Source organism: Antechinus flavipes, chromosome 2, assembly GCF_016432865.1.
Source record: "Antechinus flavipes isolate AdamAnt ecotype Samford, QLD, Australia chromosome 2, AdamAnt_v2, whole genome shotgun sequence".
Classification (NCBI taxonomy): domain Eukaryota; kingdom Metazoa; phylum Chordata; class Mammalia; order Dasyuromorphia; family Dasyuridae; genus Antechinus; species Antechinus flavipes.
Genome location: NC_067399.1, coordinates 507,201,969 through 507,227,235, shown reverse-complemented (window position 1 = coordinate 507,227,235; position 25,267 = coordinate 507,201,969). Strand labels below are relative to the sequence as shown.

The 25,267-nt window shown below is 35.7% G+C and overlaps 1 long non-coding RNA gene across 1 annotated transcript in view; it reads right to left on the bottom strand.

Annotated features, from left to right (window-relative positions):
* The window catches only part of LOC127547078 (uncharacterized), a 58,138-nt gene that overhangs the window by 15,310 nt on the left and 17,561 nt on the right, over positions 1–25,267 (bottom strand). The window contains exon 2 of the long non-coding RNA XR_007950064.1: positions 319–538. This is a non-coding gene — a long non-coding RNA (uncharacterized LOC127547078). The remainder of the gene's footprint in view (positions 1–318; positions 539–25,267) is intronic.

The following is a 25,267-nucleotide window of genomic DNA, read 5'->3' as shown; positions in this document are numbered from 1 at the left end:
TAAATAATTAATTGGTTAATTGATCCTAGCTCTCCAAGCTCAGAAAAAGTGTCCTGTTTTCTCTCCTATTGTTTTTCCGTCCTTCCTTTCCTTTGGGACAATTGGCCTGGTCTATTCCACCATCTAAATTTGCTTCCGAAAACATTAAGGAAAAATAAGGAAAATGGAACTGGATTTGCTTCACTTTCCAGGGAGAGATTTGTAATCTCTGTTCCATATGTATGGAGCCTACTTATCACAATTTTATAGAAATAAGAAAATTGATACATGAGAAAGTAGCCAAAGTAAGTCAGTTACTGAAGACTTATTCTTACTCACTTTTTCTTTTATCATTTTTTTCAGTCATAATACTATTCATGAGATGTTTTTGTCTTGAAAACTGATCATTGACTGGTTCAAAATCTATGCCATCCTCCAGCACAAATTTCTTCTCTATGTGTTTGATCAAGTATAGTTATTTTTTTCTCCACATCATCTTACTTGCCGTTTCCTTATGTATCATATTGGGAGTTGATGAAATCCAAATGCAGGCCATATACTGTCACAAATGATGAGAATAGATTGTGCGTTAGAAGGATTGTTAGGTTTTTTTGTTGTTTTTTTTAATACTAGCGGATCTGTTTTGTTTCATGTTTATTTGTATTCCTCTTATACATACATACATACATATATATGTGTATATATATATATATATATATATATATATATATATATATATATACTCTTGGGATCATAGATCACATGTTAAGCTTTGAAGTATAGTTTCCCCTTGGCTGCTTTTTACTATTTCTTTTATTATATTGATGTGATTTTCCCTACACAGATTTTCTTTAATGTTTTATAAATGAGCTTGTCCTCTATACCAATTTGGCTGCTGTATCTCTCTATGTTGAAAGAAGATACTGATTGTATCAGGTTCTGTCCTCCATGTTATGTGCTTTCTCTCAATAAAACTTTAATAAATGGTTATCATTAGTAAATGACTTTTATTCATTTCCCTTATTCAGCATACTCAATAGTTCCTCTTGCTAGTGTACACACTCTCTAGAAGTTATCACTCCCCTTAGGGAATATCCAAAATAATCGTCTATCTGGACCATTCCCAGACTTTCCCCCAATGGCTGACCTCAGGCATCTGGGTTTCACTGGAATGTTCTGTTCATTCATCTTTGGAGATGAGTTTTTGTATAATAGAAGCCAATGGAAGGCTGGAAAAGATATCAGAACAGGACATTCTGGAGGTGCTGTACTTCTGAACTATAATCAAAGAGGAATCAGTTGAGTTCTCTCTCCCCCCCTGCTGTGATTCCAAGAATAAATGGGATGAAGATGCTGAAGAACCAGGAGCTGATGAAAGAACCCAGAAATTCTTTTCTTTTTCTTGATATGTTTCTAAGCAACTACTTTCCTCGGTTTTTTTTTTTTTTTGCCTGTCTCTCTGTCTCTTTATCTTTCAGTCTCTGCCTCTCTGTCTGTCTTTCTTTCTCTGTCTTTTGTTTGTTTGTTTTTTAAGGGGCAGCATCTCTGCCAAACACTAAATGGAAACATCTGATAAATCCTGGAACGGTATCAAAATTGGGATTCGAATATAGTAATTGAGTTTTCATCTGTAGACCAGAATTACCATCTGCTCTGTATACCTCACACTACTATCCTATACTGTTTTGCTGCATAAAATCATTCCATCCTTACATATTTCTGCACCACATTTGAGCCCAAGATAATTCAGATTTTCACAAGAGAAGAAGAGGATTTGGATGGCCTCTGAGATTGACTAGAATTTCTGGACCATTTTATCCAAACACTTTTGAATTCAATAGTGACTTGTTAATTAAAATCAAATACCCCATTCAAACATTATCATCACCTAAGGGATTGTTCTTCCTTAAGGTGGAGCAAAGCAACTAGAGATATTAAAAAGATTTTTTTTGTCTAGCTCCCAGCCCACCAGGCTTCTATTAGAACACCAAGAATCCATGTCTTTCTGGCACCTTTAGGCAAGAAGGAAAGCCAGAGGATTGGATTTCTGAGCCCAGATCTTCCCAGCATAGAGCAAAGGGCTGATGATTATCTGGTAAACATGAGCCTAATAGCCATCTGGATAACTCAGATCCAAAAATGAATTTGCTCCCCTACTAGCCTAGCAGTTTTTTCACCAGAAGTTATCACCTGTCTACTTTCTGAGTTTGTGTCTCTGTTTTGTATTTTCAACCTATGAGAAATAGAAATTCCACCCAGTTAAGGAAGCCTCATGGTTTGAATTTTTCAAGTGAAAGAAGACTGGTCTACATGGCACAAATAAAAGTTGAGATAAGGTTAATGAGACTCCAAAATAGGGTGGTCACATCCCAATAAGAAAAGGTTTCTAGATCAACAGATCGTTGCCATTTCTCATCTCTATCTGTTCCTTCAAGAGCAAAAGAGCAAACAGGACATGTTCACCACTAGATTCCCCAGATATATTCCCCTCCAGTCTGGGAGAGTTTATTGCTGAAAAAAGTATGAATAATTATCCATTTGCTCATTCATTCAAAATATATTAAGCAAAACCATTACTAGATACTGAGTAAAGACCTGGATTTAATTCAAACATTTATTAAGCACCTACTATGTGCAGGGCCTTGTGTTAGATGTTAGAAATACAAGGAGGAAAGACAAGTGCAGTTCCTACTTTGAAGTCTATTAGGGGAATGGAAAGCACATACATATAACTATAGGACAAGGTAAAATGATCAATGTTTATTGAATTGAATTGAGTTCAGAGGTGGTAGGGACCTCAGGGGTCAGCTAGTCCAACCTCAGCAGGAATCTCTGCAACAAAGGAGATTTAGAGGAAGGACACTAAGAAAATCTAAGGACACATAAAATGTGTTCCCAGCCCTCAACAAGGTCTCAGTTTGGTGGAGGATATAGGATATGTTCTATTCTCCTCTACATAGATTACTTTATCATTGTCAAGTTAATTCAATCATGTCTGATTCTTTGTGACCTCATGGTGAGTCAGGGGGGTTCCTTGCCAAAGATACTGTGATGGTTTACCATTTCCTTCTCCAGCTCATTTTTTCAAATGAGGAACTGAGACAAACAGGGTTAAGTGATTTGACCACAACTAGGAATTTCCTGAAGATAATTTTGAACCCTGGTCCTCCTGATTCCAGGGCCAGTGCTCCATCTACTGTACCATCTAGCTGCCCTTAGACTACCCAGGAAAAGAGAAAGAAAGAAAATAAATGAATGAATGAATAAAAGAGGTGCAAAGTACAGGAATTCCAAGAAGTGGACGAACAATTTTACAGAGAAATATAAACTACTTCTCTAATCTCAAAGAATGAGGTTAAGGAGTGCATTAAGTGTCTTTCCTAGTCTGCCTCTCAGTACCAGGGAGACAGAATATGATACATTGATAGAATCCAGAAAAGGAAGGAGGCAGAGCACCATTTTCTCACTTCCTATCCTATTAGTATACATTTTAATTTGTCCTATTAGCTAATTGTTATTCCCAGAAAGCACAAAGAAAAGTAAAACAAGAACACGGAAACTCTAAACGTCAGTGGTTGTCAAGAAGGGTGACAAAGAAGGTGAAGGGGTTAGAAATGATTCCATTAAAGAATATATAATAATACAAACAAAACAATAATAGCAATAAGTATCACTGATATAGTGCTTTAAGATTTGCAAAGCACTTTATATATGTTTATCTCATTTGATCTTCACAACAACCATGTAAAGTAGGTATTATCTCCATGTTTTAATTGAGGAAACTGAGTCAAAAGCATGCTGAGTGACTTGTCCTGATTATCCTCTATGCCTCCTAACTTTGAGAAGAGAATATTTGGAGGGCAAAAAGGAACAGAGGGATTTGAAAGCTTTCTTTAAAGAGATTTATGTAGTGACAGAGTAGTTCCCACTTATTAGAGTCTCCTCTAAGAGAGTTCTGCTTAGATCCAGAAAATAGAATTAAGAACACTGGGTGGAAGGTACATAGATTTAACTTTGATGTATGAAAGAATTTCCTAACAAAAGTAATTGTCCATAAATAGAATGAACTGATTTAAAGGGAAGCATATTCTCCAACAGTGGAAGTCTTCCAAAGGACCTGGGGTCAAATTCTGGTTTTGTTAAACTGAGATTTTTTCTACTTGAGCTCTGTAGTTTCACTTTTCATATCCGTAAAATGAAATGATCAGATTAGATGATATCAAAGATCAGTTCTAGATATTTTTAGGTTTGTGACAGTTATGTATTATACACACATTCATACACACATACACACACATACACACACACACACACACACACACACACTATATATATATATACAATTCAAAAGACCTAAATGGACTGACAAAAATTTAAAGCACAAATGTTGATACTTTATTAATACCTAGGATTTATATAGCATTTTATGATTTGCAAAACATTTAACATACAGTTTTAGATCTGATTTATAAATACGAAAACATGAAACAGTAAGGATTTTAGCCTACCTCCTCTGAAATTCAATTCAATTAAAAAAATATTGATCATTTAAACTTGTTTTATTCGTATTTGTATATATGTTCTATTACCTTAGCAGACTTGAATATAAGATCATTGATAAAATTCATACAATTGATATGTTGATAGAATCCTTATATCTCCAACACCAAACACAAGGTCCTGCATATAGTAGGTGCTTAATAAATGTCATTTTTACATAGCTTCTGCCCAGTTAGAAGGCATACTTTCGAGCAGTCTAGGGCTGATAGTAATCCTCTTTTTGAAGAAAACTATTCTTACTTCTAGTCAGATATAACTCAAATTATTCAACTCATGAAGTTGCCTTAAAGTCTTGAAACATGCATCTCAGAATCACTATTTAGTCACCTATGCTCAGGGCAAGAAATACAAAACAGAATTGGAACTTAAGATATAGGATTAGACTCACATAGGCAATACATGTGTCTTCTATCATATGTGAGCAGTCACCCTAACTGTTGAGATAAACAACCTTTTTCTCAAGAAAGTTAGCATCACAGAATTTCCACACATGCAGCAGATGGGAACAAAGAGTCTTTCCAGTTTTAAGTATGTGTTGCCATGGATTCCTAAGGTCTTTTATTGCTATGTAAATCTATAATTTCATTTTAGTAGAGGAAGATAGAAAGATAAAATAATAATGATCATTTGAGTTGCACTTGGGACAGGAGAAAGGCTAGCATGTGGCATTTGGGAAAGGGAAGGCATACTAGACACAAATGTCACCTAATTTCTAGTCTGAGTCCTTCTGCCCTTAAAAACAGGCTCAGCACTTAGAAAGACCACCCTTCTGATTTAAGAAATCTTTAGAAGGTGTTTTTTATGTTAGGAAAGAGGCAGTCTGTCAATAAATTTGTATTAACTACCTACTATGTGCCAGAAACTATATGAAGCACTGAGGATACAAAATCATCAAAAGACAGTCTCTGCCCTCAAAGAGTTCACAATATAATGGGGAAGGCAAGAAAGCAAATCATTCTGGATGCCCACAGTGCACAACATACTCTCATTTGGTCCTATGTGATCACAAGAAAACATTGATCCTTCTTCTAGGTATCTCATGTTCTCCTACTAAGTTAAAAATCCACAGAAGGCATATAGATGAGAATTAAGAGAGTTCACAAATGGAGGGAGGACCCAGAGAAAAAAGCCTGTTCCATCAAAGACCTGCAGAGAGCACTGGGGTAGTTCTTTTGAATCAGAAAATGAAGTTGCTGTAGAAACAAGGAAACTAATAAAATTCAGGCTTAGATCCACTGACATTTCAAGAAACATTAAGGGAAACTTTTATTGGGGGACATTCTGAAATTATAACTTCATTCTTGTTTGCTCTTTTTGCCCTGCAGTGACAAGCAGCAAACATTGGCTGCTCATTTTTAGGATCAATTTCAGGTTTCTCACCTAAAACCAATTGCACACTCACAGATTCTCAAAGGCTCCCCATTGCTCAAGGAATTGATTCCAAACCTCTCAAAGGACATTCAAGATTCCAAACTAGTTTTTGGTCATTCCCTCCCATTTTCCCTTCTCCAGCTGATCCCTCCACTTCCCAACTCCATGCCTTTGCTCATAACTTTCAGCTTGAAATGCCCATCTTTTTAACCTTTTCTACCAATTGAGATCTTAACCATTTTTCAAGGTTAGAGCTAAAGTTATCTCTGTCTCTTCTCTGTCTCTTCTCTGTCTCTGCCTACTAAGTCCAAACTCCCAACCCTTCCTACCCAGACACTAAGAAGATATTTTGTTTCCAAAAGTACAACATAAAGTTCCCTGGGATATGACCACAGCTCTTCAGCTATACCACAGCGAGGTCCACCAGACCTTTCCTAAATTCTCCCATATATATTGTGTCCTCCAGTTAGAAGGTGAGCTCTTTGATAGCAAGAAATATTTCAAACTTCTATTCACATTCCCAGCATTTTGTACAGTGTTTGACACATTGTAAGCATTTAATAAGTTCTTTTCCATTTGTATAAGCCCTGGAAGTATCTTGTATGTTTCTATGAGATCAGATGAAATACAGTGGTAAATTTTATTTCCTTTTTTTTTAAGGGATACTCCCTTTAAAGAGGGACAAATGGAAAATCTCTTTCATGCATTACATTCCTATCTCTGTGTTACAAGGTTAGAAATATGCACAGCCCTGCAAAGTGAGGGGGTGGGGAAAATGCTCATTCTTGAGTGAGTTAGTTGGGTAATACGTTCAACTTCAGAAGACTGAAAGCTCATAAAGAAACTTTAGCCTTTGCCAATTAAAAGTCCCTCCTTTTACAAACTTGGGGTGATTTTAAAAGCCTTCCATTTCTATGACTAAAATCTAACTTGCTTAACCCTTTCCTATCCAGGTCATGGTTCTCTCTAAGTGCTCTTGGAAGCTGTTTTGGTATCAGTCATGGTTCTTCTTTTCTGCAGTACCAGCCTGGGAAACCACATAGAACCATCCCCCATGACTGACCTTGGAGGGCATTGCCATAGTGAGACCAGCAAAGCCATAAACATCAGGTCTGTCGCTAGAAGGTGACAGTAGACCCAGGCCAGATGCACAACAGCTGGCTTAAATAACTAGAACATTTTGGACTGACTCAGCTGCCAGAGGCTGCAGCAGCACAATGGAATAGGGAGAGCCTGAGAGAGGACAGGAGGTCTCTCCCCAATTAAGTCCCAACTCTGTAACCAAGTTCATGCAAGTTACTTCTTTCTTAAGTGGGACCTCTAAAATTCCTTCCAGTTCTAATATTTTGTTCTTTGTTTTAATATCCCATGCTTTTTGTTCTCTTCAAAGTTTAACATTATGTGGTACCAACATTTACATTCTACAGATGAAGTGGAAATATTGGGCTTAAATATCTAAATGGACAGACAAAGTGCTGATTAAAAGGTGCTTCCTTAGGGACGAGCTCCATTACTAAATATCCTGAACTGAATTATATTAGTTGTTTAGTTAGTTCAGTTACGTCTTTATGACCCTGTTTGGAATTTTCTTGGCAAAGATACAGGAGTGATTTGCCATTTCCATCTCTAGCTCTAGATGAGGAAACAGAGGCAAACAGGATTAAGTGACTTGCCCAAGGCAGTTTTCTTTACTCCAAATTTGGTACTCTAGCCACTCTGCCACCTAGCTGCTTATCTCACATGGTTGTTATAAACATCAGAGGAGTACATATTGAAGAGTTCTTCATATTGGGTCTGGCACATAGTAGGCACTTAATAAATGCTTATTCCCTTTCCCCATCTATAGTGTGTATACCTTGTATGTCCCTAATTATTTACTTCTTGTCTCCATTCACCTTGAGGACAGGACTTATATTTGCCTTACTTTGTGTCCCAAGTGATAAGCACAAAACTTAGAGTATAATAAGGATTTTTGTTGGGAGGATTAAATGAGATAATAGTCATAAAGTGTTTTCCAGTCCTTAAAGTGTTACATAAATGTTAGCTACTATTATTATCAGGGGGCAGCTAAGTGATGCAGTGAATAGAATGCTGAGCTTGGAGTTAGAAGGCATCTTTGTAAATTCAAATCCAGCCTCAGACACTAACTGTGTGATCCTAATCAATTTATTTAAACTCTGTTTGCCTCAGTTTCCTCATCTGTAAAATGAACCAAAGAAATAAATGGTAAACCATTCCAGTATTTTTGCCAAGAAAATCCCAAATGGGGTCACAAAGGATCAGACACAATGGAAAAAAATACTCAACAACAACCTCATTATTATTAGTAAATGTTTAATAAATCTTGTTGATTGATAGATTGAGAGGACCAGGGGCTGTGCCATATGAGTATCATTTAGAAGAACTAAGAAAATTTATTCTAAAGAAAACTTTAAAAATTTAAAGTAGAAGAAGAATTCATCAGATAAACTTGAACTTTGTTCTGTTTGGTTGCAACAAGCATAAGTAGATAGATGCCCAGAATCTATTTGGGAATGGCTGAATAAGTTATGGTATCCGAAAGTAATGGAATATTATTGTTTGATTAAAAAATGATAAACAGGCTGATTTTAGAAAAACCTAGAAAGATTTACATGAACTGATGATGAATGAAGCAAGCAGAACTAGGAAAACATTGTACATAGCAACAGCAAAATTGTGTGATTATCAATTATAATACATTGGTTCTTCTCAGCAGTTCAGTGATCCAAGGCAATCCCAATAAACTTTGGATGGAAAACTATAGAGGACCAAAGATATTGGGGAACTCTGAGAAAAGTATACTTGAAACAAAGATACTTATACCAGGGTGTTAACTCAGTGTGATTGATGAGTTGATAGTTCTCTAGTTCACATAGACTTAGTATTTAGTATGGTGGTGTAATGGTTCTACAGTTGGCACAGGCTCAGCATGTTGTAGTGATATAATTGTACTAAGGTATACAAGGACTGACAGAACTTGAAATAAGCAGACTCGAGAGAGACTTGAGTGAGTGTGTACTCAAGCTCTGTCTCAGACACAGATGCAGAGAAGACTCCAGACATTAGAGAAAAAACTACCTGCATCCAAAAAGAGAACTATGGAGAATGAATGTAGATTAACATATTCTATGTTCACTTTTTTTCTTCTGTTTTTTTTCTTTTGGTTTTTCCTTTTTGTTCTGATTTTTCTTTCCCAATAAGATTCATATGGAAATATGTAAAAAAAAAAATTAATATACATGTATAACTAAAAAAAAAAGGATGTTTTACATATAACTAGGGGAAAGAAAACAAGGCATAAGCAGTAGCTACGAGGGAAGAACTTATGAGTGAGAAACCTAAGAAGCTATGAGTGGAAGCTGCAGAAGCTAATTTAAGCTTGGTATAATGGGAAACTCCTAACAAATAGAAACCTTCTCAAAGGTGCTGAAATTTCAATAGACAGCAAAGCAAAGGAGGTTCAAAGTCAGGAAGAGCTAGATTCAAATTCTATATCAGATACTTTTTTTTAAACAAGCATTTTGGGGAAGTAGAGCCAAGATGGCAGTATAAAAGAAAGAACTAACCCACCCTCTCCCCCAAACTGCTCCAAATTCCTTTGAAAAATTTTAGTGTCAGAACACCAAAAAAAGTAGAGTAGAACATTTTTCAATTGAAGACCACTTAAAAGATCAGCAGAAAAGGTCTGTGACACAAAGGTGGGAGTCTAGTGCACAATCCAAGCACAGGTTGTGATGCGGGTCTAGTGGTAGAGAATTGAGGTGGGAATCCCCGCTGGTCAGCGTATAGGTCCAATGTGAAAGAATTCACAAATCCGAAAAGTCTGAATGGCAAGAGGAATTTTTATTGGTACTAAAAAGTCAGTTTTGCTATGAAGACAGGCTTCTTAGTGGCAAGAGTCTTGTTAGGGAAATAAAAGTCATCAGTGACAAGAGGGTATCTTCACAGAGAATAAGAGTCTTGGCAGGCAATTGTGCAAAAACAGAGGTCCGTTGGCAAAGCACAATCCTACTTCGGACTTCTGCAAAGATTTGGAGTTCAGAATTGTCCTTTATAGCAGTCTAAGGCTAGAGCTTCCATTCAAAATTGAATGAGAATCCCTCAATGTTGTCAATGCCCCCAGGCTTAGATTTCAAGTTGAAAAGAGAGTACTTATCTTGGAATTTCAAGCCACTTAATTGGAATATCATGCCTAGATCTCCAACTGAATAAGACCACTTAAATTTGGGCTACTGTAAGTGGTCCTGGGCTAATCTTCAACTCAATAGAGGGTGCAGCTACTCAATAGAGGGCACAGCCAAGATTTCCAACAGAATGAAACCACTTTACTGTCCTGAAGGATGGGTCTCTGTCAAAGGAGAGTTTCAGAGTTCACCCCCATCATTTTTCAGGGATCACCCCTATTAGTTGCACTTGCACAGCTTCAGCCCCATGCTAGTAAAGCAGGTCTATAGACCTCTGAATCAGCAGCAGTACTGGTGGTTTCTATACTAATCAGCCCAGGGACACCAAGAACAACTTGAAAGCAGAAAGATTTGCCAGTGAGGTGGAAGGGACTTGGGAAATCAGCAAACCAAGAATAGGTGTGGCTGTAGTGGCAGTGGCAATGGCAGTATTCTGAGCCTTTACTCACAGAAGATCTCTTTATTAAGGTCTCAGTGAAGAAGGACTCTGTGGCTTTAGCATAGCTACAATGGAGTAGAGAAACTCCTAACAGCTCCAGGGCAAAAAAAAGAGAATGTGGTCAGGTTCCTAGAAGGATCTTTGAAAAAAGTTGCACAAAACTGCTGAAGCTTGGAACAGTGCATCCTCCACTCTAGAAATGGAACTCTACTTTAACAAAGAGCCAAAAGCCAAGGAACAGGCTGGAAAAATGAGCAAACAACAGAAAAGGTTTCTGACAAGTGAAAGTTACTATGGTGACAAGAAAAATCAAAACACATGTTCAGAAGAAGCCTCAAAAAAAAAAAAAAAAAAGAATTAGGCTCAGGCTATGAAAGAGCTGGAAAAGCATTTTGAAAATCAAGTAAGAGAGATAGAGGAAAAATTAGGAAAAGATTGAGAGTGGTGCAAAAGGATGTACAAAAAGCTAATGAGGAGAAGAATGCCTTAAAAAGCAAATTTGCCAAAAAAGAAATGGAGTACAAAAATTCATTGAGGAAATAGATTCCTTAAAAATTGGAATTGAGCAAATGGAAGCTAATGACTTTATGCAAAATTAAGATACAATAAAGCAAAACCAAAAATAATGAAAAAATAGGAAAAATGTGAAATATCTCAATGGAAAAACAACTGACCTGGAAAATAGATCCAGGAGAGATCATTCAAAAATTATTCACCTACCTGAATGTCATAATCTATAAAAGAGGCTGGATATCAGCTTTCAAGAAATTATCAAAAAAATTTGTCTCAATATTCTAGAATCAGAGAATAAAAATAGAAATTAAAAGTGTTCACCAATCCTCTCTTGAAAGAGATCTCAAAATGAAAACTCTAAGGAGTATTATAACCAAATTCTGGAACTCCCAGGTCAAGAGGAATAAATATTGCAAGCATCCAGAAAGAAACAAGTAGAGCCACAGTCAGAATAACACACGACTTAGCAGCTTCTATATTAAAAGACCAGAGGGCTTGGAATATGATATTTTGGAGAGCAATGGAGCTAGAATTACAACTAAGAATCACCTACCCAGCAAAATTGAGTATAATCTTTCAGGGGGAAAAGTGGAAATTCAATTAAATAGAGGATTTTCAAATATCCATGATGAGAAGATCAGCGCTGAATAGAAAAATTGATTTTCTGCAAATTAAGATAACTCTGAGGTACCACTTCACATCTCTCAGATTGGCTAAGATGAAAAGAAAATGTAATAATAAATGTTGGAGCAGTTGTGGGAAACCTGAGATGATAATAAATTATTGGTGATTTGGAAACTGATCCAACCATTCTGGAGAGCAATTTAAAGCTATGCCCAAAGGGCTATCAAACTGTGCATACCTTTTAATTCAGGAGTATCTACTGAGTCTGTATACTATAGATCATAAAAAAGGGAAAAGAATCCACAAGTGCAAAAAAAGTTTGTAGCAGACCTTTTTGTAACAGCAAGGAACTGGAAACTGAGTGGATACTGATCAAGTGAAGAATGAGTGAATAAGTTATGCTAAGTGAAGTGAATAGAACCAAAAGAATATGGTATCCAACAACAACAAGTTATGTGATGATCAGTTGTGATGGACTTGGCTTTTCGACAATGAGATGATTCAAAGCAATTCCAATAGACTTGTTATAGAAAGAGCCATCTGCATCCAGAGAGGACAAGAAGACTAAGTGTGGATCACAGCATGGTTATTTTCATCTTTTTTGTTTGTTTGTTTGTTTGCTTGAGTTTTTTCTTTTTCATTTTCCCTTTTCATGTGACTTTTCTTGCACAGCATAATAAATATGAAAATATGTTTAGAAGAATTGAGTATGTTTAACCTATTCTGAATTGCTTGCTGTCTAGGATATGGGGAGGTAGAGATGGAGGGAGAAAACCTGGGAAAACAAGGTTTTGCAAGGATGAATATTGAAAACTATTGTTACATGTGTTTTGAAAAATAAAAAGCTATCATAAATTTAAAAAAATAAAATTTGATTTTCAAATACAGGATTCAGGAGAAGCATAAGGAGATAACCAATAAAGAGATATCATAAGGCACTTAATAAGGTTTATCTGTTTACATTCCTACATAGGAGGATGATACTTGTAACTCATTAGAACTTTCTCATTACTATGGCAGTTAGAAGAAGTATATATTGAGGGCACAGGTGTGAGTTCAATATGAAGGGATAATATCTAAAAAAAATTAAATTAAGGGATGAGAAAGAGAATGGGAGAAATAGAATGGTGTAAATTATCTGCCATAAAAAGAGGCAAGAAAAAGGTTTTACAATGCAGGGGAAGAGGGAGAGGAGAAAGAAAGTAAATAAACCTTACTCTAAGCAGAATTGACTCAAAAAGGAAATAACATACACACTCAATATAGGTATAGAAATCTATCTTACTTTGCAGGAAAGTAGGAGGGGAATAAGATATGGGAAAGGGAGAGGCTGATAAAAGGAAAGGGCATATTGGGGGAGGGAATGATCAGTGGCAAAATATTTTTAAGGATGGACAGAGTAGAAGAAGAGAGAGAATAGAATAAAGTGGGGAAAATACAGTTAGCAATAGTAAGTGTAAAAAGAACTTTGAAGCAAGTTTCTCTAATAAGGCTTCATTTCTCAAAGATAGAGGAAACTGAGTCAAATTTATAAAAAACAAGAACCATGCCCAAATGAGAAATGATCAAAAGATATAATCTGTGCCCAAAGGGCTTTGAATTCATGCATATCTTTTGACCTAACAATATAACTACTAGGCATGAATCCCAAAAGAGATTTTTAAAAAGGAAAAGAATCTATATAAACAAAATATTCATAATAGCTCTCTTCTCAGGGGAAAAATTGGAAATTGGCGGAATGTCCATCAATTTGGGAATGGTTGAATAAACTGTTATGTGCTAGTGATGAAATATTATTGTTCTGTGGGAAATGATGAGCAAGATGCTCTCAGAAAATAACTTGGAAAGTCCTCCATAAATTCAAGCAAAGGAAAATGTATTGTATACAAAGTAATGGCAATGTTCTGGGATGGTTAGCTGTAAATGACCTTGCTATCCTCAGCAGTACAATGATCCACAACTACTCTAAAGGACTCATGATGAAAAACCCTATTCATATTCAGAAAATGAATTATTGTGTCTGAATACAGATTGAAGTATACTCTTTCTCTTTTTTTAACTTTATTTTTCTTGAGGGTTTTTTGTTTTGTTTTATTTTGTAGGTGGGAGATCTATGTTTTCTTTCATGACATGACATTTATGGAAACATTTTGCATAACTTCAAAGATAGTTTCTTAATGAGGGCTATAGGTGGGGGTAAGAGAGAATCTGGAACTCAAAATTTTTAAAACAAAAGTGAAAAAAAAAGTGTTTTAAATGTAACTGGGGGAAAATATTAAATAAAAAACTAATAAAACAAATTAGATCCAAAAAAGGTGATCTTGGGTGAATATACTAGTACTTCATTCCTCAGTTGCCTCATCTGTAAAAAATGTGGGGAGCAAATTCAATGGTTTCTGTTGTTCAGTCATTTCAGTCATATCTTATTCTTTATGACTCCATTTTGGATTTTCTTGGAAAAGATATTGGAGTGTTCTCCCCTTTCCTTCTCCTGCTCATTTACCTTCTCTGAGGTAAACAGAGTCAAATGACTTGCCCAGAGTCATACAACTAGTAAATGTCTCAGGGTAGATTTGAACTCAGAAGGAGTTTTTCTGACTCCAGGTCTACAGTCTACTCTATGTACTTTGCAACCTAGCAGACCAGACAAATTTCCATTAGTAAATAGATTGTAGGATTCAGAAGAAACATATGAAGAAAGATTTAAAAGGATAATTTTCTAACTCTCTAGTTAGAAATACAGGCATTATACATAATGCCTTGACATGGGCATTGTATATAACCAACTACATTATCAAATGAGATATTTATAAAGGTTTTTATAAATCTTAAAACATTATTAAAATAGTAGCTAGTATATATGATTAAGGCAAACTCTTTATCTACTTGAAGCAACTAATAACAAAATGATTAAAATGCTGAGCCTGAAGTCAGAAAAACTGCTGAGTTCAATTCTGGTTTCAGACATTTACTAGCTATGTGACACTGGGCAAATCACTTAACCTCAGTTAAGTTTTTTTTGTTTGTTTTTTTGTTTGTTTGTTTGTTTGTTTGCCTCAGTTGAATCATCTATGAAAGGAGCTGGAGAAGAAAATATCAGGAAGGGGAAGAAGAGGAAGTCAGAAGATGGAGATCCAAGTTCCAGGTCTGCTATGAGTTCATTGTGTAACCTGGGGCCTCAGTTTTCCACCTATAAAATAGGAAAAATAATAGTCAAATAGCTACTAAATGAGATAATATAAGTAAAGTGCTTTGCCAACCTGAGAGCACGATATAAAAATTAACTATTGTAGCAAATTTCTTCTCTATTTCTTACAAATTACTGTGCCCTGAAGGGATGGTAAGTACATTTATTGGGAGACAGTATGAAAAAGTAGAAAGTGCTCTTAATTAGGGGTCAGAAAACCTGGATTTAAATTATAGATCTTCCATTATTGATTGTGTAATGAAGTAAGCCATTTCGCTTTTCTGGGCCTTGATTTCTTTAACTATAAAATGAGGATAATAATAAGCAAAGACAGGAGAGCATTCAGATCAAGAAGGAATGATCCTTCCTATTTCCCAGGACTGTCAAAATTCAAATAATAACCCAAGTGAAACTACTTTGAAAAGATAGGAATTCAGTACTTAAATAAATATAAAGGATTATTAGTCCTTGGTTTAGATTGCTCATGGATCTGATGATGAGGTTCACCAAATAAAACTCCCATTGCATGTGCCAAGTGGTATCTTAACTTTGGGGGAGGGATCTATGACGGCAGAGGGAAAAAGGAAGGGGGAAAACCTTCCAAAGAGGCAGATAGGATAAACAATTCCCCTTACACAGGGCTGCAGCTGGACCAATGTTACGAGAAACACATGCTTGCTGACACAACACTTAGTTCTACTGTAGCATGGTCCATTTGGAGGGCGGGGGCTGTGTGGAGCTGGAGAATGAGACATTCTTTCAATAGAGGAAGAAAATAAAGGAAAGAAAAATAATAAAAAAGAATGTTTTAAATCCATGAATCACTATGGACTTGCTCTCTTTGACCAAGTAAGGTTCTCCTGCTATGTTTTTTTCAATTCCAAGTCCCCAACTAATATTGCTGTATGGCAAAGGAGGTCCCCCCATAACTCCTATCCCAGTTGAATCTTCCCCCTCTCTCTCAGGAAGACAAGCCAAGCTTTCTTGGATGAGACCACTGCTTTGGTATTAAAACAGTCAAAACTCTGTGGGATGCTAAGGAGGCCAAGGGAGTTGGTCTGCTTCTGCTGGTCTTTTTTTCTCTCCTGCACCACTCCCCCCTTTTCTCATTAGTTCAGTAACTTACAGTTGGAGAGTTGGAGTTGTCACTGGGGGCAGCCTGCCAGTTTAATGCAGGGGTGAGCTCCAGTTACATCATCTGGCCCAAGAGGCCCGACTAAGTGAAAACAGATTGCTCTCCTTCATGTCTAGGGGACTGGCAATCCCCTTGCAAGCACCATGGCGGCTGCAATGAGCTCACTCTGAATGTGCGGGCGCATTGGCTGGGGGCTGCAGAGAGCACCAGGAGCCTCTCTCCCCTCATCTCTCCTTTTCAACATCCTTTCTGCTCTAGGTGACCCCTAGGTAATGATCTCTCAAGCCTTGAGAGATTTTAAAACTTCTCAGAGTTTGATCTTTGCTGTGTTCCTTTTTTTTTTATCCTACATAAGAACACACATGGAAGTAACACATCAATTGATATATTAAAAACATTTACTAAGCATCCATGATATACTAAGCACTTTGTTAGATACTGGAAGTTATCAAACAATCTTTTTAAATGCCTTCACTGCTAGGCAACAGGAGTGAAAAAAGAAGAATATTGATTCTGGAGCCAAGATGACTCAGATTCAAATTGAGGGTTGGGCTGTAAGTAGTTACATGATTCCAGGAGAATTTTTTAACTGCTCTGAACCTCAATTTCCTCAACTGCAAAATTGAAGAATATCAATTCCTAACTTGTAATATCACTTGTATCAGCTACACAGGTTTATTGTGACATTCAAATGTAGCACCTAGGTAATGTTGTGAATAGAGTTGTGAACTAACTCTCATGAAGACCTGAGTTCAAATCCTATCTTAGAACTTGAGAATAACTTGGTGACTTTGTGCAAGTTATTTAACTTCTTGGTCTTGATTTCCTCAATTGTAAAATGAAAATAATGAAAGCAACACAAAGAAGATAATGTATGTAAAATACTTCAGAGACCTTAAAATGCTATATAAGTTCTAACTATTCTATTTATAATGGATTTGAAAGCACTCACTCTCAGTCCATTCTTTTAATCCTCATCCCCAAGCAAGTCCCCAGAAAGGCAATTACTCCTTTCCTTCAAAGTTTTAGAAGTAACTGACTCATTGAGGATTTTATTTCTATCACTCTCAAGTTCCCAAAACATCTCTTCAGTTTTAATTAACTAGTCAAGATCTCTCTAGTTAACATCAATTCATTTTTACATGAAGATATTTACTAAGATAGATATACATATATTTATACAAAGGTATTTATTGGGATAACTAGGTGATATAGTGAATAGAGTGCCAGATCTAAAGTCAGAAAGAATAATTTTCCTGAGTTCAAATCTGGTCTCAGACACTTACTGGCTGTAGGACCCTGGGAAAGTCACTTAACTCTATTTACCTCAGTTTCCTCATTTGTCAAATAAGCTAGAGAAAAAATTGCAAAGCACTCCAGTACTTTTGCCAATAAAAGTGGAGGGGTGGGGAAGGAATGGACAGTTGGATATGACTGAAAACAACTGGACCACATATTTACTGAGAATGCAGAAAAAGCCCAGGAGTACAAAAATATCTTTCAAAGCAAGGGGTGCACTCTCCCATCTGCATGTATTTGATCCCAAGGAATAGTAGGCTTAAATTTAAACCAGTTAGTACAAAACATCTCCCTCTCCACCTGCAAAGATAGAAGAGAAAATGTCTTGGTCTTGAAATTCCTTTTCTCCTCTTGTGGAGTTCCTATAAAGTTCTGGACATAGCACAGCCAGGTGACAGATTTCTCCTTTGTCCAATTGTGTTGATGTCATTGGCTATTGATTGTCATTGCTTTCTGGAGGTTTTCTCCCCACCCCAATACCCCTCTCCTCTTGAAGCTCACAAGGACATGATCTGTCTAGATACTCATTCACCTAAGACCAGAGAAAAAATGAATACAAAAGAAACAAGTCTCTGCTCCGAACTGAAAGGCCTACATGAGTTCTTTTTCCTCACTTAAAATTACCAGGGAAGAAAGATCATCCTCTCAAATCTTCTGTATATATACTCAGTTCTGGGTCAGCAGAATGATTTTCATCACCTTGTAGTACATTAACAAGAAATAGCAAGAGGATATCTGTGTCCACTCTGAAGTGACAAAAAGGGCAATTACTCATGCCTGGAAATAGGCTCTTGGAATCTCCATATGGATGGGAACCAGGTTGAGCATTATGTGTATGTTCGACAGTGTTAATTTCTCTAAATATATTCTTACCATTAGATTTTGACTGAAGTTTAGCAGTCAATGCTCTGGCATACAAACTCTCAGTTTTCTTTTTTATAGCTTTATGCTAGGCGTATCTTGTCTGGAGAAATTACCTTCTTTGGCTCAATTAGGTCTTCTAATTCAAGTTCTAAACTGTTAGTCTCTGTCCTTTCTTGTTGCACAATAAGAATAGTATACTAATTGAATCTAAATGGCACTTTGATGTTGTGTAAAAAAGTTTTTTATTAAATGAAACAACTAATTAATGTGCTTTTCAATAAAGTCACATAACATGATGTCATCCATGTAGATCCAGTCACTTAATACAATGTTTTAGTGTATCTGTTTCAAAAACCATATTCATTTGTCTTCAGGAGTGATGATCATGGATTGAAAGCTAGGCAAAAACATAGTGGGATTAAACTGTCTCCTTAGAATATGCTACATTTTACATCTGTTACTCTTGACATTCTTATGTTGGTTTGCATGTGGACATCAAAGATTCTGAAATTCCCACTAAATTTGGATTTTTAAACTACATTTTCAGCATATGACTAAACCTTAAGTGAGGAAATGAGTCATCAACTTTGTGATAATAAATAGAGGAGATAGAAATATTTACAGCGCTTTTTAGGTAGATTATACAATATTAAATTGATAATGTATTGTTCCTGTATACCAAAGGGAATTTTAAATCATCAACCAATATGTTGATTATTGAAGGTATTTATCAACTTTTTTCAAAAATACAAGCCTTATACCTTGTATAAGGTACATTAACACATAATTGGTCACATTAATACAAATTAGATGGATCATTGGGGGTTTTATATTTTAATAATAAGTATGTGGTCTTTTCTAATAAAATGGGACTAGACAGACATTAGAGAGCAAACAGGTAGTTGATATCCCATCTTAAAACTTTTGAATCATCAAGGTCTGGGAGGCAGAGCCAAGATGGCGGAGTAAAGGCCAGAGTTCCCTGAGATCTTTGAAATTCCCCTCCAAACAACATTTAAATAATGCCTCAAAATGAATTCTTAAATGGCAAAACCAACAAAAGGATGGGATAAAACAGTTTTCCAGCCCAAGACAAATTAGAAGGTTGAAAAAAAAGGTCTCTTTCACTAGGGGTGAGAATGGAACACAAGCTATCACAGCCCAAGCCAGTATAGACCCTACTCCAGAAAGCCAGCAACAATCCTTGAAGGCTACTGAATTGGTGTAGGATTACAGAGCTCTCACTCTACAGACTGTAAGAGAGATGGAAGTCAAACAAATAATCAAAAGAAGATTACAGGGAAACTTTGCTGTCATTAAGAGCAGAACCCTTGTTGTATTGCCCATATATAGTTCCAGGTCACAGTGCCTAGGCAAGGAGGAACACTAGTAGGAGCAGGAACTCTAAACATAATTCCAAGTGCAAAAAATATATTCTTGTGTTAACTCATATGCCAGAACACAGGCCAAGAGAAGAGTGACCACACCGCTCCTTAAATCATACCATCTTGGTAGAATTGTAAATCTACAGACCCTGAAAACAGAAACCTGAAACTTGGGACAAAATCCTCTTCACCTAAGGAGCAGAGCCCAACTTTATCATAAAGTCAAATATACAAATAGATTGGGGAAATGAGCAAACAATAGCAACAACAATAAAGAACAACCACCATAGAAAATTACCATGGTGACAAAGAAGATCAAAATCAATACTCAAAAGGAAACAACATCAAAATAGCTCTATCCAAAGCCCTCTTACCCCAAAAAATGTGAATAGGTATTATCTCCACTATTACCACCCACAAAAAATTCCTGGAAGAGCTCAGAAAGGATTTTTAAAATCAAATAAGAGAAGTAGAGGAAAATTTAGGAAAAGAAATGACAGTGATACAAGAAAATCATGAAAAAAAATTGACAGCTTGGTAAAGGAGGAACAAAAATACTCAAGAAAACAACATCTTAAAAAACAGAACAAGTAAAATGGTAAAAGAGGCACAACAATTCACTGAAGAGAAGAATTCCTTAAAAAGCAGAATTGGAAAAGATATCTGAAAATTTACTGAAAAAGCAGAATTGGAAGAAGATATCTGAAAATTTACTGAAGAAAAGATCCCCTTAAAAAGTGGAACTGGCTAAATGGAAAAGATGATTTAAAAGTTCACTAAAGAAAACAATTACTTAAGAACTGAAATTGAATAAGTGAAAACTAATGATTCCATGAGAATCAGAAAACAGTAAAAACAAAATTGAAACAATGAAAAAATAGAAAAACAACAATCTTGGGAAATAAATTGAGGAAAGATAATTTAAGAATTGTTGGATTATCTGAAAACTATTTTTTAAAAAGAGCCCAAACATTATATTTCAAGAAATCATCAAGGAAAACTACTCTGATATTCTAGAACCATAGGATAAAAAAGAAATTGAAAAAATCCATTGATGTTGTCCTGAAAGAAATCCCCAAAATGAAGATATAAATTCCAGAGCTCCCATGTGAAAATGAAAATACTTCAAGCAGCCAGAAAGAAACAATCTAAATATGTAATCATAGTCGGGACACTTTCTAAGATTTAGTAGCTTCTACACTAAGGAAGCAGAGGACTTAGAATTTGTTATTCCAGAGGGCAAAAACATTAGGATTATAATCAAGAATCACCTACCCAGCAAAATTGAGTATAAATCCTTCAGAATGAAAAAAATGGATATTGAATTAAATAAAAGACTTACAAACATTCCTGATTAAAAGACAAGAGTTAATTTTTTTTAAATGACTTTCAATAAAAGACTTAAGAAACACATTAAAAGATAAACAAGAAAGACAAAACATAAGGGATCTGAAAAGGTTAAACTGTTTACATTCCCATATAGGAAAATGATATTTATAACTCTCTCCCTTGCCTGGAATGCTCTTTCTCCTCAATTCCACCTTCGAGAACAGCAATGGGAAACCTTTTTTTCTGTCAAGATATTGTCAGGTCATACAAAATTATCAATTTATAGAACTCAAGCAATGGAATATTACTGTGCCTACGTTTCAGCTCATCATCATCAAAAGTTGCTTTAACAAATGACTTTACAGGTCTTATATGGCCCATCAGCAAGAAGTTTCTCACCCCTGTTTTGGAATTCCCAATTTCATTCAAAGTTGTGCTCAAATGCTGCCTTCATAAAGACGTTCCCAATGCCCCCAATAATAGAGTCTCTCCCATAAATTACTTTGTTTTTTTTTTTTAAGTAAGAGTCCAATTACTGTCTTCTATTTTTATACTATCTTAGTTATTCCCAGTATCTCTCTTTCTCCTCTTAGTGGGTCAATTTCTATAAAAATCATTATATTTTTAAAAAAAAAGAAAGAAAGAAAAGAAAAGAAAAAAGAAGGAAAAATCAACATGACTTATAGATACATTGGAAAAAACATGAAAATATTTGCAGTGTGTAATACTTGTGGATCTCCCATCTCTACAATAAGTCAAGTTTGAGTTGTCCTTTTATATCTAGTCATTTGGGGAGGGAGTAAAGATGGCAGAGAAGGCACACACGACTTTCTAAGCTCTTCTCATGCCCTCAACACCAACTATTAAATTCAGCCTCAAAAATAGCACTTGACTGCTAAAATTCATGAAGATTAGAAGCATACAACTTAACACCCTAAGATAATCGGGAAGATCGCCAGAGCAAGTTTGTCCTGAGAGAATGTTAAATATTTACTTGGAAAAACAACAGACCTGGAAAATAGATCTAGGAGAGATAACCTAAGGATCATTGGACTACCTGAAAATTCTGATGAAAAAAAGATCCTAGATACTGTTTTACAGGAAATCGTCAAAGAGAACTGCCCAGAAGTAATAGAACTGGAAGGCAAAATAGACGTTGAAAGAATTCATCAAACACCTTCTAAAAAAGAGCCTAAAATAAAAACTCCAAGGAATATTGAGGCCAAATTTCAAAATTTCCAGAATAAAGAAAAAATATTACAAGCAGCCAGGAAAAAACAATTCAAATACCAAAGTGCCACAATAAGGATCACTCAAGATGTGGCTGCCTCAACATTAAAGGATCGAAGGGCCTGGAATCTAATATTCTGAAAGGCAAAAGAATTAGGAATGCAGCCAAGAATAAACTACCCAGCTAAGCTGAGCATTTTTTTTCCATGGAAGAAGATGGACATTTAATGAAACAGAGGAATTCCATTTGTTTCTAAGGAAAAAAAAAACAGATTTAAACCAAAAATTTTTATCTCCAACCATAGGACTCAAGAGAAGCAGAAAAAGATAAAAGGAACTCTTGAGAAGTGTATTTCTGTTATGGATATACATAAAAACCACATGGATAATTTGATTTTTACTGATATAACGTAAAAAGGGGAAGTAGAAATGGAAAGGGGATAGTGTCAGAAAGAGGGAAAAGGGGAGATAAAAAGAGGGAAACTACATCCCACAATGAGGCCAGGGAAACCTATCATATCTGAGGGAACTTAGAGAGGGGGAGGAACATTGTGTGAATCTTACTCTTATCAGAGTTGGCTCAAAGAGGAAATAATTGGCATATTTGTTTTACAAAGAATCTTCTCTCACCTCATTAAAAATTGGGAGAGGAAAAGGGAAAAGAAAAAAGAGTAATAAAGAAAGGGTACAAGAAAGAAGAAGGGATTCAAAGGGAGGAGGGAGGAATACTAAAGAGGGAGAGCTGAGTGATGCAAGTGGGACCCATAAGTTTAATACTAGGGAAGAGGGTAAATGGGGGGGGAGGGGAGACAAGAAAAAAGAAAAACATAATCTGGGGATATTAGGATGGCAGGAAATATAGTCATTTTAATCGTAAATGTGAATGGGATGAACTCTCCCATAAAGAGGAGGCGGATAGCAGACTGGATCAAAAGTCAGAACTCTACAATATGTTGTTTACAGGAAACACATTTAAAGCAGGGAGATACATACAGAGTAAAGGTAAAAGGCTGGAGCAGAATCTATTATGCTTCAGGTGAAGTCAAAAAAGCAGGGGTAGCCATCCTTATCTCAGATCAAACAAAAGAAAAAATTGATCTAATCAAAAGAGATAAGAAAGGAAATTATATTTTGCTAAAGGGTACTATAGACAATGAAGCTATATCAATACTAAACATATATGCATCAAGTGGTATAGCATCTAATTTCTTAAAGGAGAAGTTAAGAGAGTTGTAAGAAAAAATAGACAGCAGAACTATAATAGGGGAGATCTCAATCTTGCACTCTCAGAATTAGATAAATCAAACCACAAAACAAATAAGAAAGAAATTAAAGAGGTAAATAGAATATTAGAAAAATTAGATATGATAGATCTTTGGAGAAAACTGAATGGTGGCAGAAAAGAGTATACTTTCTTCTCAGCAGTACATGGAACCTGTCCAAAAATTGACCATATAATAGGACATAAAGACCTTAAAATTAAATGCAGGTAGGCAGAAATAGTAAATGCTTTCTTTTCAGATCACGATGCAATAAAAACTACATTCAACAAAAAATTAGGGGTAAATAGACCAAAAAGTAATTGGAAACTAAATAATCTCATTTTAAAGAATGATTGGGTGAAGCAGCAAATTATAGACACAATAATTTCACTCAAGATAATGACAATGATGAGACATCATACTAAAATTTGTGGGATGCAGCCAAAGTGGTAAGGGGAAATTTTATATCTTTAGAAGCTTACTTGTATAAAATAGAGAAAGAGAAGATCAATAAATTGGACTTGCAACTAAAACCTTTTGTTCCAACTTTTCTCCTCCTTCCCCCCACCTCCTCCCTCAGATGGCAGGTTGACCAATACATGTTAAATATGTTAAAGTATAAGTTAAATACAGTATATGTATACATGTCCATACAGTTATTTTGCTGTATAAAAAGGATTAGACTTTGAAATAGTATACAATTAGCCTGTGAAGGAAATCAAAAATGCAGGCGGACAAAAATAAAGGCATTGGGAATTTTATGTAGTGGTTCATAGTCATCTCCCAGAGTTCTTTCTCTGGGTGTAGCTGGTACAATTCATTACTGCTCTATTGGAACTGATTTGGTTCCTCTTACGTCCATCAGAATTGATCATCATATAGTACTGTTGTTGAAGTATATAATGATCTCCTGCTCCTACTCATTTCACTCAGCATTAGTTCATGTAAGTCTCTCCAAGCCTTTCTGAAATCATCCTGCCGGTCATTTCTTATAGAACAATAATATTCCATAATTATTCATATACCACAATTTATTCAGCCATTCTCCAATTGATGAGCATCCACTCAGTTTCCAGTTTCTGGCCACTACAAAGAGGGCTGCCACAAACACTCTTGCACATGCCACAAACACTCTCACACATACAGGTCCCTTTCCTTTCTTTAAAAATCTCTTTAGGATATAAGCCCAGTAGTAATATTGCTGAATGCATCCTTTTCAAAATAACTTTGAGCAGCATTGGGATTTTACCTGCCCAAACACATAGGATCTAACACTTTTCACACTATAAGCTATCACCTCATAACTATCAAATTGACTAGCATAAAAGAAAAGAAAAAATAAGAAATACTAGAAGGAATGTAAATAAATAAGGTACACTTATATATCATTGGTGGAACTGTGAAGTGGTCCAGCCACTCTAGAGAACAATTTGGAATTATGTCCAAAAGGCAATAAAACTTAGCACACCTTTGACCATTACCATTACCATTACTATGGTTTTTATACCAATGCCATTACTATATCTGTATCCCAAAAAGATTAAGTAAAAATGGAAAGAACCTATATGTACAAAAATATTTATTGCAGTTCTCTTTGTGGAAGCAAAAAATTGTAAATTGAGGGAATGCCCAAGTTGTAGCATATGATTGTGTTGGAATACTATTATGCTATAAGAAATGACAAGTAGGATGGGTTCAGAAAAATCTAGGAAGACATATAAACTCATTCAAAGTGAGCAGAACTAAGAGAATGGTAATAGCAATGCTGAAACAATGAACAACTGTGAAAGACCCAGTTAATTTGAATCCTTGAAAACATACTAATACTAAAAATGCTATCAACCTCCAGGAAGAGAATTGATAAAACATGACTGTAAATTGAAAA